At 33.8% G+C, this 24608-nt stretch overlaps 1 pseudogene; it reads right to left on the bottom strand.

Moving 5' to 3' along the window:
- Nucleotides 1-24608, bottom strand: part of LOC105330801 (epidermal growth factor receptor-like) — a 67062-nt pseudogene that overhangs the window by 28889 nt on the left and 13565 nt on the right.

The following is a 24608-nucleotide window of genomic DNA, read 5'->3' as shown; positions in this document are numbered from 1 at the left end:
TAATTTTATTTATTTTGACGTAATAACTTGTTGGATACACAAAGAATTACATAAATTTGAACTTTTTCCGATTGATTTTTGTATCGCTAATAAAGCATTTAAAGTACACCATTGAGGGAGTCAGAAAGATTCCAGTTCTTCTCAAGCAAGTCTATTTGCCAACGGGAAGCCCCGGGAAATAGACTTACTCTCAGGGAACTTGAATTTTGCCGACTCCCTCAGTGGTACACTTTAATTGTATACTGTAATTTCTACTAACCCATCAAATGTTGTTTGTATAATTTTCAGATTCCCATCAATGACAGTGCAGTTTTCAAACTGATCAATATTTCTGCTGGACAAAAATTCATCCTGCTTTAATCCACTGCACCCTGTCAAAGAAAATCAATTCCAGGTTGAAGATGACAGTAATTGGTAGCAATAGGTACATGTAAAACCTACTGCAACACAAACATGTACATTAACTTCATAAAAGAAAAAATGATTGCGAGAAAAATCTTATGTTAAAGCTCTATGCAAAGTTAAATTTGTTTCACAAGGGAATATATCTAATTTGCCAGTCCTATTTTGACAGACTTTGAAATATGCGTGCGAGAGTAAAGTTCATAAAGGCTACAAAATAAATGTTTTTTTATAAAGCCATTGGTTGTAAAAATTGGCATGAGAAGTTAAAGTCGTGAATCTTTTTTCAAAAATGGTAGACGAAGAGATAAATCCCAGGAGGTGTTGGCACAGTATGGAAATTCACTGCTCAAATACTGAGCTTAAACTGGCTCTCATCCCTAAGTCTGGAGACCTTTGTCAGCACTTGGCGACATCTCCATGATGTGAGTGTAACATTCTCTATAGAGAGATGCAGAACAGTGAAGATAGCATCAATGCATCTTGGCTGATTCACATGGTACCTAGCTCATGCTGACTTACACTTTGGACATGCCCCATCACAGGGGACACAGGTGTTGTTGACAGGGTAGTAGTTCTCTGAACACTTCCTGACACACAAAGCATTCTGTTCATCTACCAGTATGTAATCTAAAAACCCAAAAATCAATGGAATAAAGATCACAGATTACAAAAAAATCTATTTAGACTCCTATCAAAAGCATAAAATCTTACATCATTTATCATGCGAGTTAATGTCTAGAAATTTCAGTATGTATAAACATTTTAACAATTTACGAGGGTTGTTCGGAAATTATTGAGACATTTTCTCGTATTCTTTTGGTAAAAAAGATTAACTCTTGAAATTTCACCAAAACGTAAATCAGGATAGAGATTACCAATGTGAAAAGTTTCTCGTCCCTGGCCTAAATAGATCATATCTGGCAAGCTGACCAACGTGCCTTCGTCCAGTGACCCAGCGCAACCGCAAACTTTTCGCAACGTCATTTTAACGCTTCTTATTGCTCATATGTTTTAAACACTTTACAAACGAAAGGAAATAAGAATTATTCTTTATTTCTCATCTTTTGTTTTCATTTCAAGATGTTATCAATTACAACTTCTCTCATTCTTGTTTTTTTTAAGGAAAAATCAAGTATATTTTTACCCGAAAGTCTTATTACTGTAAATGTCTATTGCAGTCATTTTTTTTTTATATATATTTAAGAACTGTTGACAACAGTAAGTGTGTCAAAAGTACTTGATAATTAATCCCTTTGATCTAATTCTAGTTGAACAATTAGTGAAAAAACTAGATACGATCTCGTTACGAGTAACGAGTAGGTCTTCCGTTCAATTTTTAAACGATACAGTGTGTACGATTAAAAAATATAAATGAAATTTCAAAATTTCCGCTCAACCCCTCCCTTTCATATAAGGCATATGATTGTCAATATCATTTCAATGCTAAACAAAGTGTTTTGGTTTTTATACCTACAGCACATAAAAGATTTAAGATTTTAGTTCCCTAAAATCCCTAATTATGTCATCAATGGGAGTGGCAATGACTTTTACAAACTGATATTGTTACGATGAACAACTTTGCTTCTATAATGCAGTACAAAATCTTGATCGTTTTCAAGTTATTTGTAAGAGACTTTACGAGTGTCTTGGCCCCTGATCTTAGGGGCCAGCCCCTTTTTCTTGAGTTCATTCGAAAGGTCTCAAGAATACTAACATTTTTTGATCATACACCTATCTAAAATTTTTGTTCATTTTTGAGATACAAATGATTAAATATTTTAGGGGCCAGCCCTGTAGACCCTAAATGGGGACAGACATGGGTGTTTTGATAAGTGGAATTGATTATAATCATGAATACAGACATTTTCTCTTCTACAATACTTTAGAAAATATGTCTCCTTCTCTAGATATATAGTGTCAAAGTTTAAGTACTTTGGCCCCTAAAAAACCCTAATTGCGCCATAAATGGGCGTGGCAATGATTTTTTCTGATAGATTTTGTTACGATCAACAACTTTGCTTCTATAATGCATTACAAAATCTTTATCATTTTTAAGTTATTTGTAATAGAGTTTCCGAGTGTCTTGGCCCCTATTTTAAGGGGCAAGCCCCCTTTTCTTGATTTCGTTGAAAAGAACTTTTGATTCTCTACCACTTTTGTTATATATGTCTTAACAAAATATCAACTGATAAAAAGATACAGATCAAAAGGTATGAAAATTTTAGATAAAAATTCGTACCCAATTCTCGGGCCTAAGCGAGCTCAAAGGAATGGCGCCACTGGCGTAAAACAAAATAATAGTGCACAACTTCACACTATAGACTACCTATCCTGAAAATTTCATAGTCATATCTCTGATAGTTTCTGAGATCAGCTCTGCACAAAATAGGTCGTAAAAAAACAACAAAATGGCTGATAAATCGGTACCGGAAGTGACGAGACCAAAAATTTCAAAAACATATAAAATTCAGATCATGACTCATCATCTATTAAAAAATGGCTGAAATCGGCCGAATAGTTTTCGAGAAATCGCGTGCACAAAATTTGGAAAAAAAAATAATAATAATAAGAAACAGTACGAAAACTATAAGGTCTTCCGTTGGAAACGGAAGACCTTAAAAATTTGATGAGCTGATGCTCTATATCTTGTCTTGTCATCCTATAGTTTTTCAATCATTTGCATGGCCTTAAAAGGCCTTCCTCTGAGATTTCCACCAGATGGACGGTTTACAATGCGCCGCCTTGACGTCAAAATTCAATGTAAAGTCGTTGTCAGATTTCTATTGTTTGGTAAATATATGTGTACCATATCCGTATTTCAACTTGAACATCAGTGAAACTTAAAGTTAGTCGCAAAGAATAGCAAAATAAAAATATTTAATTTGATTCTTTTATCATAAACTGTAATTCTACGGACACTTATAAAGTAGATGTTTAAGTTGTTAAATCTCTGAGTTCATGGCTGCGCCGGGTACCCCGACCACCGACTTGTTTACCTACCATCGTAAACAAACAAGATATCTGTGAGCCAATGCTCACTAGTGATACCCCCGCTCTGATGTGAATATGCAAAATAAGCAAAGTCGACATTTAACAGAAAGCTGGCATCTGATTGGTACAGAAATATATCCCACAATATGGCATGCCTATACAAATAGTGTGTTAAAATTTCAAGCATCTGCGATACATAGATGCTAAGAAATTTTTGAGGAAAATTGTTTGAAAATTTTGGCTAAAATAAACAAAGTACTCATTTAACAGGAAGATGACGTCTGATTGGTAGAGAAATATATCCCACCATATGGAATGCCTATACAAATATTGTGTAAAAATTTCGAGCATCTGCAATAAATAGTTGCTGAGAAATCTTTGAGGAAAATTTGTTTGAAAATTTTGGCTAAAAATAAACAAAGTCGTCATTTAACAGGAAGTTGAAGTCTGATTGGTACAAAAATACATCCCACGATATAGCACGCCTATACAAATACTGTGTAAAAATTTCAAGCATCTGCGATAAACAGTTGCTGAGAATTCTTTGACGGAAATTTGTTTGAAAATTTTGGCTAAAAATAAACAAAGTTGTCATTTAACAGGAAGTTGACGTCTGATTGGTACAAAAATATATCCCACAATATGGCATGCCTATACAAATACTGTGTAAAAATTTCAAGCATCTGCGATAAACAGTTGCTGAGAAATCTTTGACGAAAATTTGTTTGAAAATTTTGGTTAAAAAATAAGCAAAGTCGTCATTTAACAGGAAGTTGACATCCGATTGGTACAAAAATATATCCCACGATATGGCATGCCTTAACAAACACTGTGTTAAAATTTCAAGCATCTGCGATAAATAGTTGCTGAGATAAATGCGACAGAAATTTTTGTTACGGACAGACAGACAGACAGACAGACAGACGGACAGACAGACAGACGGACAGACGGACGGACAGACAGACAGACACACAAGGGTAAAACAGTATACCCCCTCTCCTTCGGAGCGGGGGTATAAATATTAAATATTCTTTTAATATTACTTTGTTTTATTATTTGTTGGCGTTTCTTCAGTGTCTATGTCAATTTTCACCAAAATTCGTCGATTAGAAAAGAAAATATTGAAGTTGTCTCAATAATTTCCGAACAACCCTCGTAGAACTCATAAGTAAACAGAAAGATTAGCTCTAGAGATCTTGTACCAGTAACTGTGTCATTTTGTCATCAACACCTACCTGGGCATTTCTTGAGACACAGGGATTTAAAAGCGTATTTTCCATACGGGTTGTCTTCTAACACCATGGTGTTTCGGTTGTATTTTCGCAGCTTTGGACACTCACTGACACAAGTTCCCTCATTATAGAAGTTCTTGCATGCCTGCAACACAAAACAGTGCTCCATCATAGTCTAAATCTGATGACTATTTACTGTCAAAAACTATAGATGTGCTGTAACGCCATGAATGCCCCTTCATATGAAATACATTCTTTACATATGCATCACTTCAAAAGTAAGAGCGAAAAATTTCTCATTTTTTCAAAGTTCAAGAGGCACAACTCTTCTAAAATTATCAGACTGGAACCAATGTATCGCATAGCCCCCTAACTCCGTCACTTTTGGGAAACTCCTCGCCCTTTGAAATCAAGTCAGATTATGACGTCTTTTTTTGCATGTCAAAAATCTACAATCAAATGTCAACAATTTACAACGGTTAAATTTAGGAATGTCTTCAAACATACCAAAATTACACCATGTTCATTTTATGCAACAATAATTGCGTGAAATCGGCTAACACCTTTTCACGGGTGCACAAAAATAACGATATTTCTGACACGCGGGCCCATTTGATTTTTTACCGTGGTCAGTCATTTTAAGAGAGGTCAAGATGAAACATTTCACATGTAATTTATTTTTTATTAAGGTAATTAATACATTTTTTCAGTCTGCAATATCGTTTATACACTACACTTGATGATAGCGTCAAATCGATTATGCCGTAATTTTTACCTTATACAGGGTTACAGATATATGTTACGGTATGTCAGTATTTAGAATATGCTACATTTATTAAAAATGTAATAAATAAATATTAATATAATCATTAATATATTCATTATTGATATGATATATTTGAAATATGTAAGGACAGAAATCAAACAGCATCCATACATTCCTAAAAGGTCATTGTGATTTTTAACCGGGTTTTCCAACGGAAAAATCCGGTTATTAAAATGGTGAAAATGGCGGGCGGGCGGCTGCCAAAAGGGTACCCTCATTGTACGGATAACTCCTCCTACAGTTCTCAAGATAGGAAGTTGCTCTTTTGCAGATCAATTGTACATATATCAGAGGTGTGCATATTGCTAGGATTTTGATTTCTGATAATTTATGAAAAAAATACCAGGTTTTGAACTTCGTCATTTTTTGGCAAAATATTGCATATAGGGTACCCTCATTGTACGGATAACTCCTCCTACAGTTCTCAAGATAGGAAGTTGTTCTTTTGCAGATCAATTGTACATATATCAGAGGTGTGCATATTGCTAGGATTTTGATTTCTGATAATTTATGAAAAAAATACCAGGTTTTGAACTTAGTCATTTTTTGGCAAAATATTGCATATAGGGTACCCTCATTGTACGGATAACTCCTCCTACAGTTTTGAAGATAGGAAGTTGTTATTTTGCGTATCAATTGTACATATATCAGAGGTGTGCATATTGCTAGGATTTTGATTTCTGATAATTTATGAAAAAAATACCAGCTTTTGAACTTAGTCATTTTTTGGGAAAATATTGCATATAGGGTACCCTCATTGTACGGATAACTCCTCCTACAGTTTTGAAGATAGGAAGTTGTTCTTTTGCAGATCAATTGTACATATATCAGAGGTATGCATATTGCTAGGATTTTGATTTCTGATAATTTATGAAAAAAATACTAGATTTTGAACTTAGTCATTTTTTGGCAAAATATTGCATATAGGGTACCCTCATTGTACGGATAACTCCTCCTACAGTTTTCAAGATAGAAAGTTTTTCTTTTGCAGATCAATTGTACATATATCAGAGGTGTGCATATTGCAAGGATTTTGATTTCTGATAATTTATGAAAAAATACTAGCTTTTGAACTTGTTGGTGAATACGTGTTGACATGGATTATGGATACAGTTCACATAAAAGAAAACCCGGTTTGCTGTCACATTGACAGCTTTTCTCTTGTTGTAACATGGACCCATTTTTTTTATTCTGGCGATCATTTCACTTTGATGAAATGATATACAATTTAAATTGTATACACCGATTTTACTTATTATTACAACCTAGATACAAGTTGAGTTTAAACTAAATTGTTAATGTGTCTCCATTCCCTGCCGTATCATAGATCATGTGGGTGACGGAGTTAGGTTCATAAGCTATGATAGCACGTGTGATAAACATCATATTCAGAGTGCTTATTTGAATAATGATAAAAATATTTTTGTTAATTATTTTATAAATTATAACGTTTCAGGATATATTTAGTGATTGCAAATGATAAAAACCGCAGAAAATAATTTGCAGAGAAATGCGCAATGTTTTCTGCTTATGGTGATGGAGTTTGGGTACTCGGGATATATTCATAAGATGCACCCATATATCATATTTGAGTTGAATGTGTGCAATGGTTACTAATATTATGATCAGAAAGTGAATTTCCTACTTTCTTTTTTCAAAGTTCAAGAGGCAAAACTCTGTCAAAAATCATCGGACCAGAACCAAATTTGAACTCAAGCTGTATATTCATAAGATACATCCATATATCAAATTTGAAAGTGTGCAATGGTTGTTGATATAATGCTTGGGAAGTGAATGATGACAGAATGACTGAAAGGGGTAACACCATATGTCCCAGCCATTTTATGGTGGGGGCATAAAAAAAATATTTTTATTCATTATGATGTACAGAAAAATTCAAAGTAAATTTCAATAATGGTTAATCACAATGCATGTTTTAAAGAAAATTTTACATTAAAATAAAATCAACAGTCACAATTTGTTTTACAGTTATCAATTTCACCTTAACGTGAAATATGACCTTGAACTAACCAATAACACTTGATCTTGGTTTTTAAGGACATCTAAGGTTAAAGAAGAAGAGGGAAGGAAAATGAAAAACAAAATCAACAGATAACACGAAAGATATACTGCTATCACTTGATTTTTAAAGTCAAAAGAAGAAAACTGAACTTACAACACAGTCTGAACTTCTAGGTCCAGTACACCCCCCAGCGCACTGGGAATGACAGCATTCACTTATTGCATATCCAAAACAACCTGTTTCACAACTCTTGTGACATATCTCTCGTATTACTGAAATGAAACAAAACAGGAAATCATAATGGAGTCTTAGTAAGTGTTAATTGAAATCAAATGTACATCTTAACTTTGGTACATCTGAAGCTTTCCAGCAGTATGAGCTTTAATCAAGAATTTTGATATGACCTTGACCTCTGACATAGGATATTCTTCAAGGTTATTGCACATCACACTCTGTAGATTATCTTGGCCAAGATAGGGCAAAGGGGGTTATTTAAATTAAAATTCAAGCATAAACAATAAAAGCTTCCTTTGTTGTTTTACAGGATATAAAAGCATTATCACTAACTTATAGCCATTACTCACATAGTATCACTAACTTGTAGGCATTATTCATATAGTACATGTATCACTAACTTATGGGCATTACTCACATTGTATCACTAACTTATAGACATTACTCACATTTCTGACATTTGTTGGGTCCACTTCCCCAACAATGGTAGTTCTTAGTTTCATTTTTAAAACATTCTGGAGCACATGGGGGGCCTGAAAAAAAATTAAAATTTATCGAATTGATGCAATTACGATACATGTATTTTCCTGTATATAAAACTAGCAAACAAAAATCATGAAGTTCTTTTGACTCTCATATTCAAACAAAGTACCTGTGGACAATAATAACAATATATACATTCAAGATACTTCAGACAAAGGTAGTGTCAATCAAAACAGATAAAAACAATATTTACATAATTGGCTTGCTGTTTTTGATGAATTTGTTGAAGTAAATCTGACTTTGTATTCTGGGTTAAATTTGATGTCCCTCCATAAAATTGTATCATGATAACAAAGTAAATCATTATCGACAAAAACTACATCTCCTCTTGTGATTTCTGGAAAAAGAAAAATCAAAATATGATTTTAAAAATCAACTGACATTTTTCATGTTATATTGGTTAATACTTCTTTACCACAAAGTCTGTAGTTACAAGCTGTCTTGTGAATCAACAAGTACTAATAAGACCCTTACGTTTCAAATTGTGTGGATGAAAATCAACTTTTTATTAAATATTCAATGTTAAGTAACATTGTCTTTAAATCTAAAATATTTATAATGAATAATTTGATTAAAACAACCCTTGATGATATATTTGAATTACCTGATAAATTAGTTAACAACAGTTCCTTGAGACCTCTTGTTTCATAATTATTCACACCAACAAACAAGCTGTAGCTATGGTTCTTGTAATTAAACAACTGGTTCCCACGAATAATTTTTAAACTCGTAAGTGGGATGGTTTCTGCTACCACAGAAGTAATAAGAACATAGCCGCTCACTTCTTCTATCTTGGATAGAAAACTCAAGTCAAATGTTTCATTTCCTTGCTCTAAAAATTTGATTTCTAAATTTCCATCCACATAGGTACAATTTTGGTAGCGTTTTTTCAGTTTGATGTATCTAGCTACGTCATTGGCTCCACTAGTACTCACACCTTCTGATGAGCCCCTGCACACCTCTACAATGGATAAAACAAGAAAATTAGGTCATTTATTGTTTTGTTTTTTGTTTGGGTATATTAGTATTTCATAAAGATAAAACTCTTCTCTCAATGACCATTTTCTGTTCATTTCAATCTTCAACTATTTTATTAAATTTTTTTACCTCATATTGTTTATTGAAAAACATTAACCAGAGTAAAGGGGATTCTTAGATCTCTCCTTGTCCCTATCAATTAATAAAAAATCACTGACTTTACAACCCAGCTAATAAATCAATTGGTTTTGTACTTAATTAAACATGCACTCCCTGTTTATATTTTGGTTCAGAGACAACAGCAATTCATTGCTATAATATTATGCCAAAACTAATTAAACAAACAAAAGTCTACGATAGTCATACGTCATCCCTCTTAACCCACTGTTGTTGAAAAATACTTATTGCTTCATTAACCATTGGCTTACACTGTCAGTGGTGGGATCATTTTCAAGAAATATCTCTCTCTCTCTCTCTCTCTCTCTCTCCTCTCTCTCTCTTCATCAGTTACAAGAAGCCGTCCATTACAAATAAGATTGAAGCCATTACAAAGTATAATAGCTGCCTGTTCATAATCACATTATGATATTTAATATGATTTCAAAATGTTTAATGTTTTCAGGCAGTAGCATTATTTGATTTATTGAACTCCGTCAGATATCAAAATGTCTCTATCTCAAAATCATGTTTTCTCTCCACTTATTCTCCCCCCAATGAAATAGAATTATGTCAATATAAAGCCAATGCTGTAGGAGTGAAATAGCCCCATCTCTACATAGTATCTCATCCTTTATTCATATCTTTAAAAGGAAGGTCAAAATAGTGCTCATACTACGCCATCAGGATCTGAGAAAATGTCTTGCATTATTAGCTATCTAATATCTTATTAACGTAACAAATTGTTGTATTTATGTTTATATGTATTGTTGTATTTATTTTTCTGTGTGTTGGTCCCCCCCCCCCCTCCTTGCGTTCATCTTGTAAAGTACTTCTATGATGACTGACAATTTAATTAATCACATACTTTATATCGATTGGTAAGTTTGATTAATCAAGCACTAATTTTATTGTCCTCCAAAAGACCTGATCATCTAGCGCCAATACATACTCTTTTGTGTCAAGATTCACTTACAAGAAAGGAGATAACAAGTCCAAAAATGAGAAAGGATCTCAAACAGAAATTTGTTAACTTCATTACTTAAATACAGATTGCAAAATCTTACTGGACTGATGGGTAAATATACGCAGATCTTGTAAGTAAGCTTAACTGCCCTTTGGTAGATTTACAATGACAAAGAGGCTGAAAACCATGTTGTTACATATATTGCTCCCTGATGCTTCCAGAGTTTGCAGCAATTTGGTACTGATACAATGAAAATTGATTTATCCATGGGTATGACAAGCCCAACCCTATACTATTATAAACTTCCTACTCAGTGACAAGTTTTCCATAACTCACAAATTTGAAGTAATTTATGGTGGGTAATTCTAAATCGATAAAAGTCTTTGCTATCAAATGGCACTTACTTTTAAGATACCGTCTTTGGTACTGATACCCTGAGAAACCTTTGACCATGGTAGACTGACAAAACCCATGTCACTGAAATACCTGCAGTTTTTCTCAGCAAGAAGCAAGATAAAATTCTGAGAAATACATTATCTTCCTGCAAGCACTTGCAGACTATCACAGATTGCACTTTCTGCAATGAAACAAGAATAGAATTCCTGGGTCCCCCGCCGGTCAAGCAGTATACTAGTATCGAGTCTATCGACCTAGGCTGATTTAGGAACTTGACCAAAGTATTAGTGGTATAAACATTTGGTATAAATTTAATGAAAATCCGTCCAAATTTGTAGGCATGAGAGCGCTTACAAGATCAATTTTTGGATAAAAGGGAGTCATTATTGTGGTCAAAGTCCCATAACTCCAACAAAAAGTATCGACCAATGCTGATTTTCGAACTTGACCAAAGTATTAGTGGTATAAACATTTGGTATAAATTTAATGAAAATCTGTCAAAATTTGTAGGCATGAGAGCGCTTACAAGGTCAATTTTTGAATAAAACGGAGTCATTATTGTGGTCAAAGTCCCAATACTCCAACAAAAAGAATCGACCAATGCTGATTTTCGAACTCGACCAAAGCATTAGTGGTATAAACATTTGGTATAAATTTAATGAAAATCCGTCAAAATTTGTAGGCATGAGAGCGCTTACAAGGTCGACTTTTGGTTAAAATAGAGTCATTATTGTGGTCAAAGTCCCATGACTCCAACAAAAAGTATCGACCAATGCTGATTTTCAAACTTGACCAAGGTAATAGTGGTATAAACATTTGGTATAAATTTAATGAAAATCCGTCAAAATTTGTAGGCATGAGAGTGCTTACAAGGTCAATTTTTGGATAAAACGGAGTCATTATTGTGGTCAAAGTCCCATAACTCCAACAAAAAGTATCAACCAATGCTGATTTCCAAACTTGACCAAGGTAATAGTGATATAAACATTTGGTATAAATTTAATGAAAATCAGTCAAAATTTGTAGGCATGAGAGCACTTACAAAAAAGTGTGATAGACGGAAACACGGACGCACGGACCCACGGACGGACGCCCAGCATTTCTATATCCCTGCTCCACGTTGCGGCGGGGGACAATAAGATCAGGGAGTGTTAATGCAGTTTTTTACCATTAAAATGATAGTGAAACTGAAATTGGGAACCTTCCAAAAAGAAATGTTTAGTATAGGAAAGATAAATGTCAAATCTTGCTGGGCACAGCTTCAATGCAAATTCTCAATTTTTTTGCTTTCCTCTCTTAAGCAGACGGATTAAAGTGGGTTATCACAGAATCGGGACATACCCCCAAAAATTGATGTCTCAAATCTTTTCAACTTTCCTCTGGAGATAATTTAAAAATCAAACATGAAAAAACTTGCCATTGATTAAGGGGAGTCTTGACGGCAAATATGATACCTAGTTGCCTCCCTTGGTAATGGTTGCTGATGGAAATGATGAGAATTTATACAGGTTTCTTTTCATCCTCTAATGATCAGGAAGGGTTATGATAGGGGACGAGCTGCAATCTTCGCACAGATAGGATTTATTTCATTCCTAGGCTTCCATAATTGAGGGTCATTTAATGTCATTTCACACTGCATGAGTATTCCTATGGAGGAAATCTCTAAGGAGCTAGTTAAAAAGTTTTTAAGATGACAGTCTGTACCGGTAGTTATTTACCATTATGATTTTTACCTTTGACATACTGAATAAGTTTTTTATTTCTAAACACTGTGGTATTGAAAAGCCATCTATCCTAAAGGAAGCGTTGGATAAAATAGAATACCGGTAGGCAAAATTAAACTAGAACTGTCCTAATGGGACTAATACCCCTGCAAGGCTAATTTCAAATGGGAAAAATAATTGAATTGAATTATAAAGGTTTGGAACACATAAAAAAAAAAATCTAGAATTGTAAAAAAAAAATTAGTTAACAAAGAAAAATTAAAATCAAAATTGTCAGAATTTCACTGTAGATACATATGTATAAAAGTATTGAGTAATACATTTACAAATTAATGCATCTGATGATATTTTTTTTATCTAATTGTTTAAAGGGGCATGGTCACCATTTTGGTCAAATTTTGTTTTTCTGTTTTTATTATTTGTAATGCTTAAGGAATGCATTTCTAATGGTCAAATGAAGTTTTGGTGCCAGTCGTTGAGTTTTAAGCAATATACAGGGCTCACAATTCTTCGTCATGTAAACAAGGCTCATGCCCTGTTTTTGTTTACATAGGTCGAATATACCGGTAAAAAATCTTTTTCAAGCTGGTTTGTCTATGTTATCATTCATTTTAAGCATAAAATACAGTTCCTAACGATTAATACATTCATTTTAGGTCTAAACTTGAAATTTTACTTCAACATTCAAAATTTAAACAAACGCTTTGTTTACATAGAGAAGAATTGCAAGCTCTGTAACTCGTTTTTAACTCATCAAATGACACTCAAATTTTGGTTGCCTATTAAAAATGCCTTTCTGAAGTATTGTAAACATTAAAATCGAAAAAAAATAATTCTTGACCAAAATCGTGACCATGCCCCTTTAAAAGAACAAGAGGCCCAGGGGCCACAACGCTCACCTGAGCAACAATTGCCTTAATTCTGATCAAATTAGCATTACAGTATCAAAATATCCTGACAACTGAGTACAGTAGATCTTGCTAAAAAAAATAGAAAATCAGCCAATTTTATCCACCTCTTATTTTTTGGTAAATACAAAGCCCCTTTTGTTGTTGTAACTGTAAGAAGATTTATATCTATTCCTATATACCCCCCCCCCCCCCCCTCCCATTTTGTGGCCCCGCTTTTCTCTAGGGAATCATGGTTTCATCAAACATAAATCTGCATACCAGTGCTTTCACACTAAGTACTGAGTTTTGGACCGAAAACTTCCCCAGAATATTTTTAAAGATTTTCTCTATAAATTCCTATGTAAAACTTGATCCCCCAATTGTGGCCCCACCCTATCCCCAGGGACCATGATTTGATCAACTTGAATCTAAACTATCTGAGGATGCTTCCACTCAAGTTTGAGCTTTCCTAGCCTAATAGTTTTTGAGAAGAAGATTTTAAAGAATTTTCTCTATATATTCCTATGTAAAAATTGATCCCCCAATTGTGGCCCCACCCTACCATCGGGGACTATGATTTGAACAAACCTGAATCTACACTTCCTGAGGATGCTTCCATTTTAATTTGAGCTTGTCTGGCCTAAAAGGTTTTGAGAAGAAGATTTTTAAAGATTTTCTCTATATATTCCTATGTAAAACTTGATCCCCCAGTTGTGGCCCACCCTACCCCCGGGGACCATGATTTGAACAGTCTTGATTCTACACTTCCTGAGGATGCTTCCATTTTAATTTGAGCTTTTCTGGCCTAATAGTTTTTGAGAAGAAGATTTTTAAAGATTTTCTCTATATATTCCTATGTAAAACTTGATCCCCCAGTTGTGGCCCCACCCTAACCCCGGGGACCATGATTTGAACAAACTTGAATCTACACTTCCTGAGGATGCTTCCATTTCAATTTGAGCTTTTCTGGCCTAATAGTTTTTGAGAAGAAGATTTTTAAAGATTTTCTCTATATATTCCTATGTAAAACTTGATCCCCCAATTGTGGCCCCATCCTAACCCCGGGGACCATGATTTGAACAAACTTGAATCTACACTACCTGATGATGCCTCCACACAAGTTTAAGCTTTTCAGGCCAAATAGTTTTTGAGAAGAAGATTTTTGAAAAATACCAACAAATTTTCAATAATTCTCAATTATCTCCCCTTTAAAGAGGGCGTGGCACTTCATTTGAACAAACTTGAATCCCCTTTACCTAGTGGTGCTTTGTGCCAAATTTGGTTGAAATCTAACCAGTGGTTCTTGAGAAGAAGATGAAAATGTGAAAAGTTGGCTCAGGTGAGCTAAAAACTTAATTGGTCTTCCCTTAAATAATTGTTTACCTGATGTAAACTTGTTTGACGTTTAATATCCTTACTCACTTGATCGATGAAAACATTTGACTGGAAATGTAACATGATGTGTTAAAAAGCTATATAATTTAATGTATTGTCAGGCATACAGGTATCAGTTCTGTACTAATGCCCATTAATTATTTCATATTCCCTCAAAAACAACAAACGGCTACAAACCAAGATAATTTTCTGCTGCAACATTTTCTTTAAAATAATGATAATGCACGGATATCCTCATAATTATAATGTGTCAGAACTGTTAAAAAGAAGTTTTTATTTACTCGTTTGAAAAATACCAAAATTGTTGCAGATTTCAAATAATTTATCAAATGAGAAAGGACCCCAGAAAGAAGTTATAGCACATCATCCTTTTGATTTTTCTGTACACAAGTATATAATGTTCAGCAAGACAATTCCAATGATCAACAAACATTTCAGAGTCAGTCGTAGAATGATAAGCAACTTTTAAAAACTTATGGAATTTGTTAAATTTTATTTAATGCATTCATACATTATATAGATAAAATGTTTTGTAACTGAGTTAGCCAGGTGACACAAAATCAGTTTATGCACTGTGTATTTTGGAGAAATTAGTCCTACCCTATGACCCAATTACAACAGTTTTTAGTTTTGAAGATAACTGTAAACAAACGGTTTTGCATTAATTTGACAGAGTTATTAAATAATTACAAGTTACCTTCTAATTGTAGTATCAACAAGAAATGTAATGATTATCGATTGTAATTTTCACGGTATATGTGTTTGCATCACCCGTATTTATAACCTCTAAAGATAAGACAGTCGCGGGTGATTAATCACAACAGGGTTTAACTGAGGCTGTGAAAACGTCTTTTCAAATTCATAAACATCTTTTTATTGTCTTTGGATTTAATTTACACGATTATGAACTCGGAATACATGGCTACTTCAAATTCTCTTTCGAAGGAAATTCCGGCGAAGTTACCAATCAAAAATCGAGTTTCAATCAAAGTCGCTCCCTTGTTTGATCCTTGTTAACACAATTAGAAATTAATAAACAATAAAAACAGAGGGAAATGCACTTTAGTACGTTGTTAATGCATCAGATTTTATCATTTTCGCAGGTTAACAATCAACTGCCCATTTACCGAAGTTTATGTTCCAAATACAAGGCGATTGTTTCCCAAGTTAAAAAGCAAAATGAAACGAAAAATTCAAAACAAGCTAAAACCACCCTCACAAGTGAAAATGACAACGCGTTGAAATATTTAACCTCAATTTACTTAACAATAATCGGCACCAATGTTATTTCCATGTTTCATAGATTATATTCGCACGTGAACTGTTGCACATCAAACAAAGAACCTCGTTTTTGAGATGCGGTTGACTGGTGATGCCTGTCACAAGACCAGTCTATCGCAATGAATTGCCAGTCTACGATATATGGAATAACGAGCCATTCTTTATTAGTATTTTCGCAATTATCTCAAATTTGGAACAGAATTCTCTTATAATTTTTGCAATTTATATTTTCCTTTCCCTAAGGATGATTTATGCTAAATTACGTTAAGATTAACTCAGTAGTTCTTGAGAAGAAGATTTTTTAAAATGCATCCCCCTTTTTTACAGTTTCGAGGTTTTCTCCGCTTTGAATACCATCTGGCCTTTTATTTTTGCAATTTATATTCACCTTCTTATAAGGATGATTTGTGCCAAATTTGGTTAAATTTGGCCAAGTGGTTTTAGAGAAGAAGATCCAAATGTAAAAAGTTTACAGACGAACAGACAGACGGACAGACAGATGGACAGACGGATTGACAGACAGACGGACAGACAGACGGACGACAGACAACGGGTGATCAGAAAAGCTCACTTGAGCTTTCAGCTCAGGTGAGCTAAAAACCAACAAAATGACAATAACCCCTCCCTCTGCAGTAAATGGAAATACCAGTAGCCAAGCAATGCTCTTCTGTTGATAAAACTTTATATATCTTTCTAATAAGAGTCTTAACAGATGCAGTTAGTTGTTTCAAATTTTCCTCACTTTCTCCTATGGTACAATGGAACTCCACATCAGAAAATTGATCCCATAGGACAATGATTTTCTTTGATGAGCTTGTTGAATTTAATAAACTCCCAAAACATTACCATAATTTCCATACTATGTAAAAATATGTAAAAAAGAAAATTTAATATTACAAAACATTTTAAAATTGCCAAAACACTACAATCATATCAGTAGTTTTGAATTTCATTTAAATTAATGCCCTATAGGTTCACTTCATCAATTTACTTGACTAATAAATTTAAACAACTTCCAAAAATAGTTTAATTCTTTATTAATAATGATATTTTTTATTTCCTTATAATGATAGAAACTTTTGGTTTACATGAAACAGTTTTAAAATAGCCCAAAACCATCGCCCATTTTACAGCTTATCAATTTTCCCTAAACACATGCTCCATCTAAACCATGGCTCAGATAATGGCCCCCTTGGGACAAATGAATTCAGCCACACTTGTCTTTGATGTTCTTATTAGCTCAATTTAGTTAACACATAAAGACAAAAAATCTCCATCTGGATGTATGTATATAAATATATATTTTAAAGTGTTTTAATTAATACTACATGTATCAATTAATTCATAAAATCTGTAAGGATTACCTCCCTTACTTTTCAACATCAGTGTACAATATTATATAGAATAGGGAAAATGAAAACTGTCATAAAATCATTAAATCTTGTCTGATCTTCAAAAGAATTGCAGGTGCACATCTTCAGATGGTGATCAGCATATGTACAAATTTTCAGACTGTTCCATGCAGTAGTAAATCAAAGTACTGAAAGTACTGTTGGATGGTGGCGCCGTTTGAAAGTGGCATATTACATGTATGGAAATTATTGTTGTCGAGAATCCACAGCCAGCATCTCATACATGTACTAGCACAACTGGTCGTGAGTTACTCTTATGGATAATTCTGTGGAAATCGTAGTTGTGTTCACAATCCACATTTTACAAATATTTTGTCTCTTTATTGTCATCTTTTGGGGAAAACCCATAGATTTATCACAGTATCCTTTGTAGTATAGAAGTTTGTATCTTTATGTTTGTATCTATGTTTGAATCTATATCAGTTGACATTAAAACTCCGTTTTCAGTAATACATGTACTACACAAATGAATTTTGATTGCCCCAAAATGACTCATTAAATATGTGGGTGCCACCACATATTGAATGAATAAATCAAATCCAAAGCGATTTAAAAACAGTACGCCCAAATATTTGATTGTATAAAGAAGGGGAATTTTGGTTTTTTCCCTTTTGACCTTTGGGTTGACCCCACAAAGGGGAACAACTTTTGAAAAGTGTGGATTGGACTATTGTGCTTCAAAGATAATGCAGATTTCTCAAAGTAACGAGAACAAATAAAGCTTTGGTATGATAAAATACTTATCAGGTTTTTACTAACTATTTGGGCATACATGTAGTATGTTTATTGTCCCTCTCGACAGCATTTTCCCTCAATTTCTTCACGGGGAAAAAGTTGCATCATCACACTTGCTTGTGGACCATCACACTTGCTTTCGTCCTCATAGTCAGTTATACATTTAGGTGTACAGAAAACGGAATGGTTTGCAAGAACCTGTTTGATAAAACAGGTATTGCTTTTGGAATGCATGTCATCATGAAACAGAAGAGTCAATCAATATTTTATCGTCGACTGTAGTGGATTATTTCCATTTGCTCACAACGAAAGTGAATAAAAATTTGAGAAAAAAATATACAATATTCAGTCACGGCAGTTTCATTGATCAACGTTTTTAAGTACATTTGTCTTATTGTATTTAGCTATAGATTTATTTAAATCGTTTGAATGAATTTAGGAAAGTCACATGTATATTTTATCGCTTCTCAGTACACTTTAACACGCATAATTTACTTGCTACATTAAACTTTTCTAGTAAACTTACAAGAAATATAGATTTATTATTATTAATTATTCAAAATTGATGAAGCATACTTGCTGAAATATGAAAAGGCAAATCTGTTTAAATAGTGTGTTTCTGACAATTGTTGACATTATAAAAAAAAAAACAAGAAGCGATTATTGTGAGATCTCTTAGCCAATTATCGCAGTGATATAGTTTTTGCAGTCCTGATACAGAGTTTAACGTCCCAACTGGCAGTCGGTGCATAAATTATCGATAACACGTAAGCAGACAGGGTAACGGCTCATTTAAAATAAAACACAATTTCATAAATTATTTAAATATATGTACAAAATGATTAGCAGCTATAATGCTTAAAATATCTGATAAGATTAAAATTAGTCATCATACTGAAATCGACACAGATAAAACATTGCGTGTAACACTGCATACCTAACAGATCCGCTAGGGTCCCTGTGAGAAATACTCTTCCGGTCAGGACCGTAGCAATAGACCGTGGCTATTTATAGGGGGGACAAAGTTGCGTCTACAGACAGACAGACAGACGGACAGACGGACAGACGGACGGACAGACAGACGGACGGGGTGAAACCAATATACCCCTCTAAACTTCGTTTGCGGGGGTATAATAATTTGTTTTATGAAAACCACATATGAATGCTCCCTATTCCATTTTGTGAAAAAGTAAAAATTAGGACAGTTATCTATCATCTTCTGGTCTTCATCAAATAACCGACAGCCTGACACTGTAAAGAATGCTCTGGGATTGACAGAAAGTACCGGTAACGATTCTGATACTGCTGTAAAACTGATGGAAGCTCTCTATCACCAGGGAACAGGCATCAAAATGTTGACATGTGAAATGTTTTTCTTAATGAAGGATTTTTACACCTTCCCTATCAGACAGCCCGTTAGCACATACCTGATTCTCTCAACATCCATTCCCAAAAAAACCTGCATTGATTTGTACAGATGAATATAAACTTCAGTGATAAGGTTATCAAAAAACCTTGATTCAACGTGATATATTTTTTTTGGTAAATGATGATAAAAAATATCATACGTAATATATAATTTATATCACATAGTTGTGGCAAAATGTTGGACCTTAAGAGAGATAACACTGAAAAGTTACGCCATCTGAATTCCATATCACATAGTTGTGGCAAAATGTTGGACCTTAAGAGAGATAACACTGAAAAGTTACGCCATCTGAATTCCAGATACTGATAATTTCAAATTTAATTCAATGAGCTGTTAGAATGCAATAAGTCTTAAATCTCCACAATCACAGTGTATAACCTGATCTCTCGCAGTGGGTATCCTGCTTCCTCCATTATCAAACCATCCTTTAACCATAAGATGCTGGAATGCAGGGAATTATATATGAAATATTATATTCAAAATTAAATGAAACATCTACTATTCAAGAGATGATGCCACCAATCCTACCTAAAATCAGAATCAATCCCAAGAGATCTTGAAGAATTTGGGTTATTTTATTTTTTCTGAGAAAGCATAATTTTTTTTTCAATTTAAATTTTGAACAGTGTGATGTTTTAACAGCAGATGTTCACAGCTTCATGGTTAGAAGGGTATACGTAGAGTGCAATAGCAATAAAAACATCTCTTATAAGTTTTCACAGGTGTCTGTTAGTATGGAAGAGATAATGCTGTTTTGCAATGCATCCAACTTCTAAACTTTTGAAAAATCTTTTAAACTGGATCAGATTTATGGGTTTTCTTTGAGTAGAAAATGAATGATGATATCTTGTGCATGCAATCATTGATATTCTTCCAATTGCATAGAAAGAAAATATTCTCTCCGTGTGCACACTGATTGGGTATAAGACCCAATAAATTTTTTGCTTCCTCTTAACTCTTGTTAATTGTTTATAAAATTAAATTTAAGTGTGTTAAATTATGGTTTATAAACAATTTTTAATTAATCTGTGTACCTGTGTATATTCTGTATTTGTTTGAAATATTTCCTTATTATATTTCTATCTGTGATTTAACAATTATAGCTCGTGGATCAAATTACATGCTTAGCCTGTTGTTGGGCAATATTTCTATTTATAAAGTTGGTCAGTGTTATCATATTACTAATTACATGCATTAGATAAGAGTAATCAGGGATTGATACCTACAGGGGGGAGTCTGGTATTTATGTTCATTGTTTAAAAGAAGAAGCTATTGTGAAGACGCTTGATTAAGAAGCTACCCACCCTCCATCCCCATCAACTCCCTGATTCTCTGGGGCTACTTGTTCATTTGGCATTCATTCCTTGGGAATTTACCCCCAAGTCTATGTTTTAAAATTTTTGTTCGAAGTCTTTAAGGCACTTAGATATATTAATTATACTGTGTTTTATACTATAGGAGTTATGCATATGTTGGTTGATGTAGTCTAGTTGTCTAGTTAGTATTTTAGCTTTGAATACACCGGTAGTCTAGTTGTCTAGTTAGTATATATTGTAGCTTTAAATACACCTTGCAGTTGGTTTATTCCTTTATGCTCGCTGGGATCAGCCCCAAGCGCAATCTGTTCTTGTCTCGAGGCCAACTGGAGATCAGCCCCGGGTCATGCTTTGTTCTAATATATGCCTGCTGGGATCAGCCCCGGGTCATGCTTCATTCTAATTTATGCTCGCTGGGATCAGCCCCGAGTGCAATCTGTTCTAGTCTTGATGCCCGCTGGAGATCAGCCTCGGGCATGGGTCTTGTGTCATTGTCATGCTAACAGCCCCGGCTGTTGCTGGTAGGGAAGGAATGAGTAGCCCCCAAGTGCCAAACTATTTACACATGTATTTGGGTGTTTACAAATATATGTTTATTATTGTTTTATGTATGATTGTATTTCGGTTTGCAGTGTTTGTTTATTTAGCTATACTAGATGTTTGGGTATAAGACCCAATAAATTTTTTGCTTTATCTTAACTCTTGTTAATTGTTTATAAAGAATTATTAATAAATAAATGATAATTTCATAATTGTTTGTAATTGCCCGGGTACAGACCCCTACTACAGTTGTACTTGATGGTTGCTACTGAAGTACATAATTAATTTCATTTGAACCTACACTCCAAATGAGAATCTCCCCATCATGCACCAAAACTAAAAAATTAATCCATAACATCTTCTCTTGACTACAATGAATCATTCTATTATTTGGTCTCTAACTTATCAAACTAACTGATACTTACAATAGTATTTCTTAATTTAAAACTGATACTTACAATAGCATTTCTTAATTTAAAACTGATACTTACAATAACAGTTCTTTAATTTTTAACACTTAATGTACCAACAATTTTTAACAGGGTAAACAATCTACAGAAAAATTTCAAACATTACAAAGAAACTGTTATCCAAAGACTGCAAAGAAATTCAAGTATAGTTACTGACTGAACCCCCCCCCCCCCCCCCCCCAAAAAAAAAAGAAAAGAAAAAAAATCAAAGTACTGAAAGTACTGATAGACGGAGGCATCATTTCGCTTATCATGTTAGAATATTCGCGAAGCGGTTTAGTATTATGGTAATTTAAGCTCGCGAGGATATTTTCCAGGTTGACATCAGAGTTAGGTAGATAATATTAAAATAATTAGTGTTGTTCTCTTATTTTAACCTTATAAGCTTGTTATATTACTACATAAAGGTGTTTATTCTTTACAAAAAAGGAAGTAGGAAATTATTTGGCATCACAAAACAACATGGGAAACTGTACATGTTATTAAAGGCATACAACTCGAACTTGAAAAATTGATACAATGCAAACTATTTACATGTATGTACACGTTTCTTTCCTTGTGTATATTTAGTTTAAGTCGATATAATAATTTTTTTCCGTGTATAGTGATTTGCAAACCCAAGGTAGAAAACGGCATGTTTCCACACCTGTTCAAGACAAAAGATAACCTCTAAATTGCAAACAACTTTGTCTAACCGTACTACCCCCTTTTCTATCTTGCAGAAGGGGTTTTTTGATTAATGAGTGTCGTCGATCCAGATATTCTCTTATCATGATCATCATGATAAGAGAATATCTGAGAGAGAGAGAGAGAGAGAGAGCGCGCATTTTAGGCGTAATTTTATGTACATTCATTTGAAATATCGAAACATACTAATATCATATATTCATAAAATTAGTATCCACAAAAGAATATAGTACATTGTGATTCAATCCAGCATGCAGTTTCAGTCCTAGTCCACGTGTTACCCCTGTTAATCAAATCAACGCGCGAGGTGCACTACTGTTCCTTCCAAGATAAGGGGGAAAAGTTCTGATCTAATAGTTTTCATTTCAAGTAAGGAGAAAAGAAGTATGCCTAACAATAAAGTATTCTACACTGTTTGTGATGTTTTGATTTCAAGTAAAGAGAAAGGAAGCATGGCTAACAATGTAGTATTCTAATCTGTTTGTGAATTGTTTTGATTTCAAGTAAAGAGAAAGGAAGCATGCCTAACAATGTAGTATTCTAATCTGTTTGTGAATTGTTTTGATTTCAAGTAAAGAGAAAGGAAGCATGCCTAACAATGTAGTATTCTAATCTGTTTGTGATATTTTGATTTCAAGTAAAGAGAAAGGAAGCATGCCTAACAATGAAGTGCATGTATTCTTTACTGTTTGTGATGTTTGATTCAAAGATTGATATACTGTGTTTGTGAAGTTTGATTCGTATACTTCTTTTTTCTCAACAGAAATCTCTCTCTCTCTCTCTCTCTCTCTCTCTCTCTCTCTCTCTCTCTCTCTCTCTCTCTCTCTCTCTCTTTCGTTGATACTATGGACACAATAAACACATGAACTTAATTTTGCTATTTATTTTGAATTTGCAGAGAAATCAAGTTCAGTTATAAATATGGTACCAGTTTTAATGATATATATTATGGCTATTGTTTGCATCTTACAAAAGATTTTTTTGTTATTTCTATCTATTTTTTTTTCACGCGCGACACTCTTATCAGCTTGTAAAAACACACTGACTTCCCAAATCACTTGCAAGGGGGGGGGGGGGGGGGGGGGGGGCTGCTGTAAAGAATTAAAGATAAGTCTCCGTGGGAAATTAATTGATAATACTCAAACTATATACGACAGAGACAAAGAAGCACACCATTTTTATTCAATGAATCTCATAATTATTCATTATTTCGTCCACCGCTAGTTGGTGCTTAAGGAATCCTCATTATTTGACGTCACAAGCAAGATAATCACAGTATACGGAGGCTGTTATACAGCCTCCGTCTAATAAAAATTAAAAAGGAACCAAAATAATATCATCAAAGTAGGAAGTGTTGGTAACAACCCTTGAGGTTGCCCAATTACAACTGTTTGAGAGATATGTTATTTAGTAACAATGATTTTTGATGTTTTTGAGTGTATACAGTGCCAGATGATTTGAACAAACCTTAGCTCAGATAATGACACAGAGGGACAGGGTAGGCATTGTGCTGAATATAATGGAGAAAAAATTGCAAGTGCCTGGAATATGTTCTCAAAACTTGATAAGAGTTCTGATCAATGGTTGTTATGTTCATATAAAGGAATATTTCTAAATGTACTTCTGGAATTTGGAAAATACATTACACCAGCCATCCCACCTTGTGCTTTGAAATTACAAAACCTGGTCATACAATTTAAACTGCAACCATTAACACTAATTACATGAGGTAAACTTAGGTCTAATTCAAAAGCAACATCCACTGAATTCTTTAAAACTGTAAATAAACACTTTTAAAGAGGATTTGACTGGAGTTCAGTGAGGATTTAAAACTAAACAGACACTTGCAAAAGTACTTCCTCATTAATCTCTTCATAAAACTGATCAGCAAATACTTTCTAACAACAAAGGCTTTAAAGACCTAAACACAAGGCCCTTGCTTCTTAATTTTCTCCCCTTTTCCTTCAAAATTGATATG

The sequence above is a fragment of the Magallana gigas genome, chromosome 2 (assembly GCF_963853765.1).
Source record: "Magallana gigas chromosome 2, xbMagGiga1.1, whole genome shotgun sequence".
Lineage (NCBI taxonomy): Eukaryota > Metazoa > Mollusca > Bivalvia > Ostreida > Ostreidae > Magallana > Magallana gigas.
This window is presented reverse-complemented; position numbering and strand designations above follow the sequence as displayed.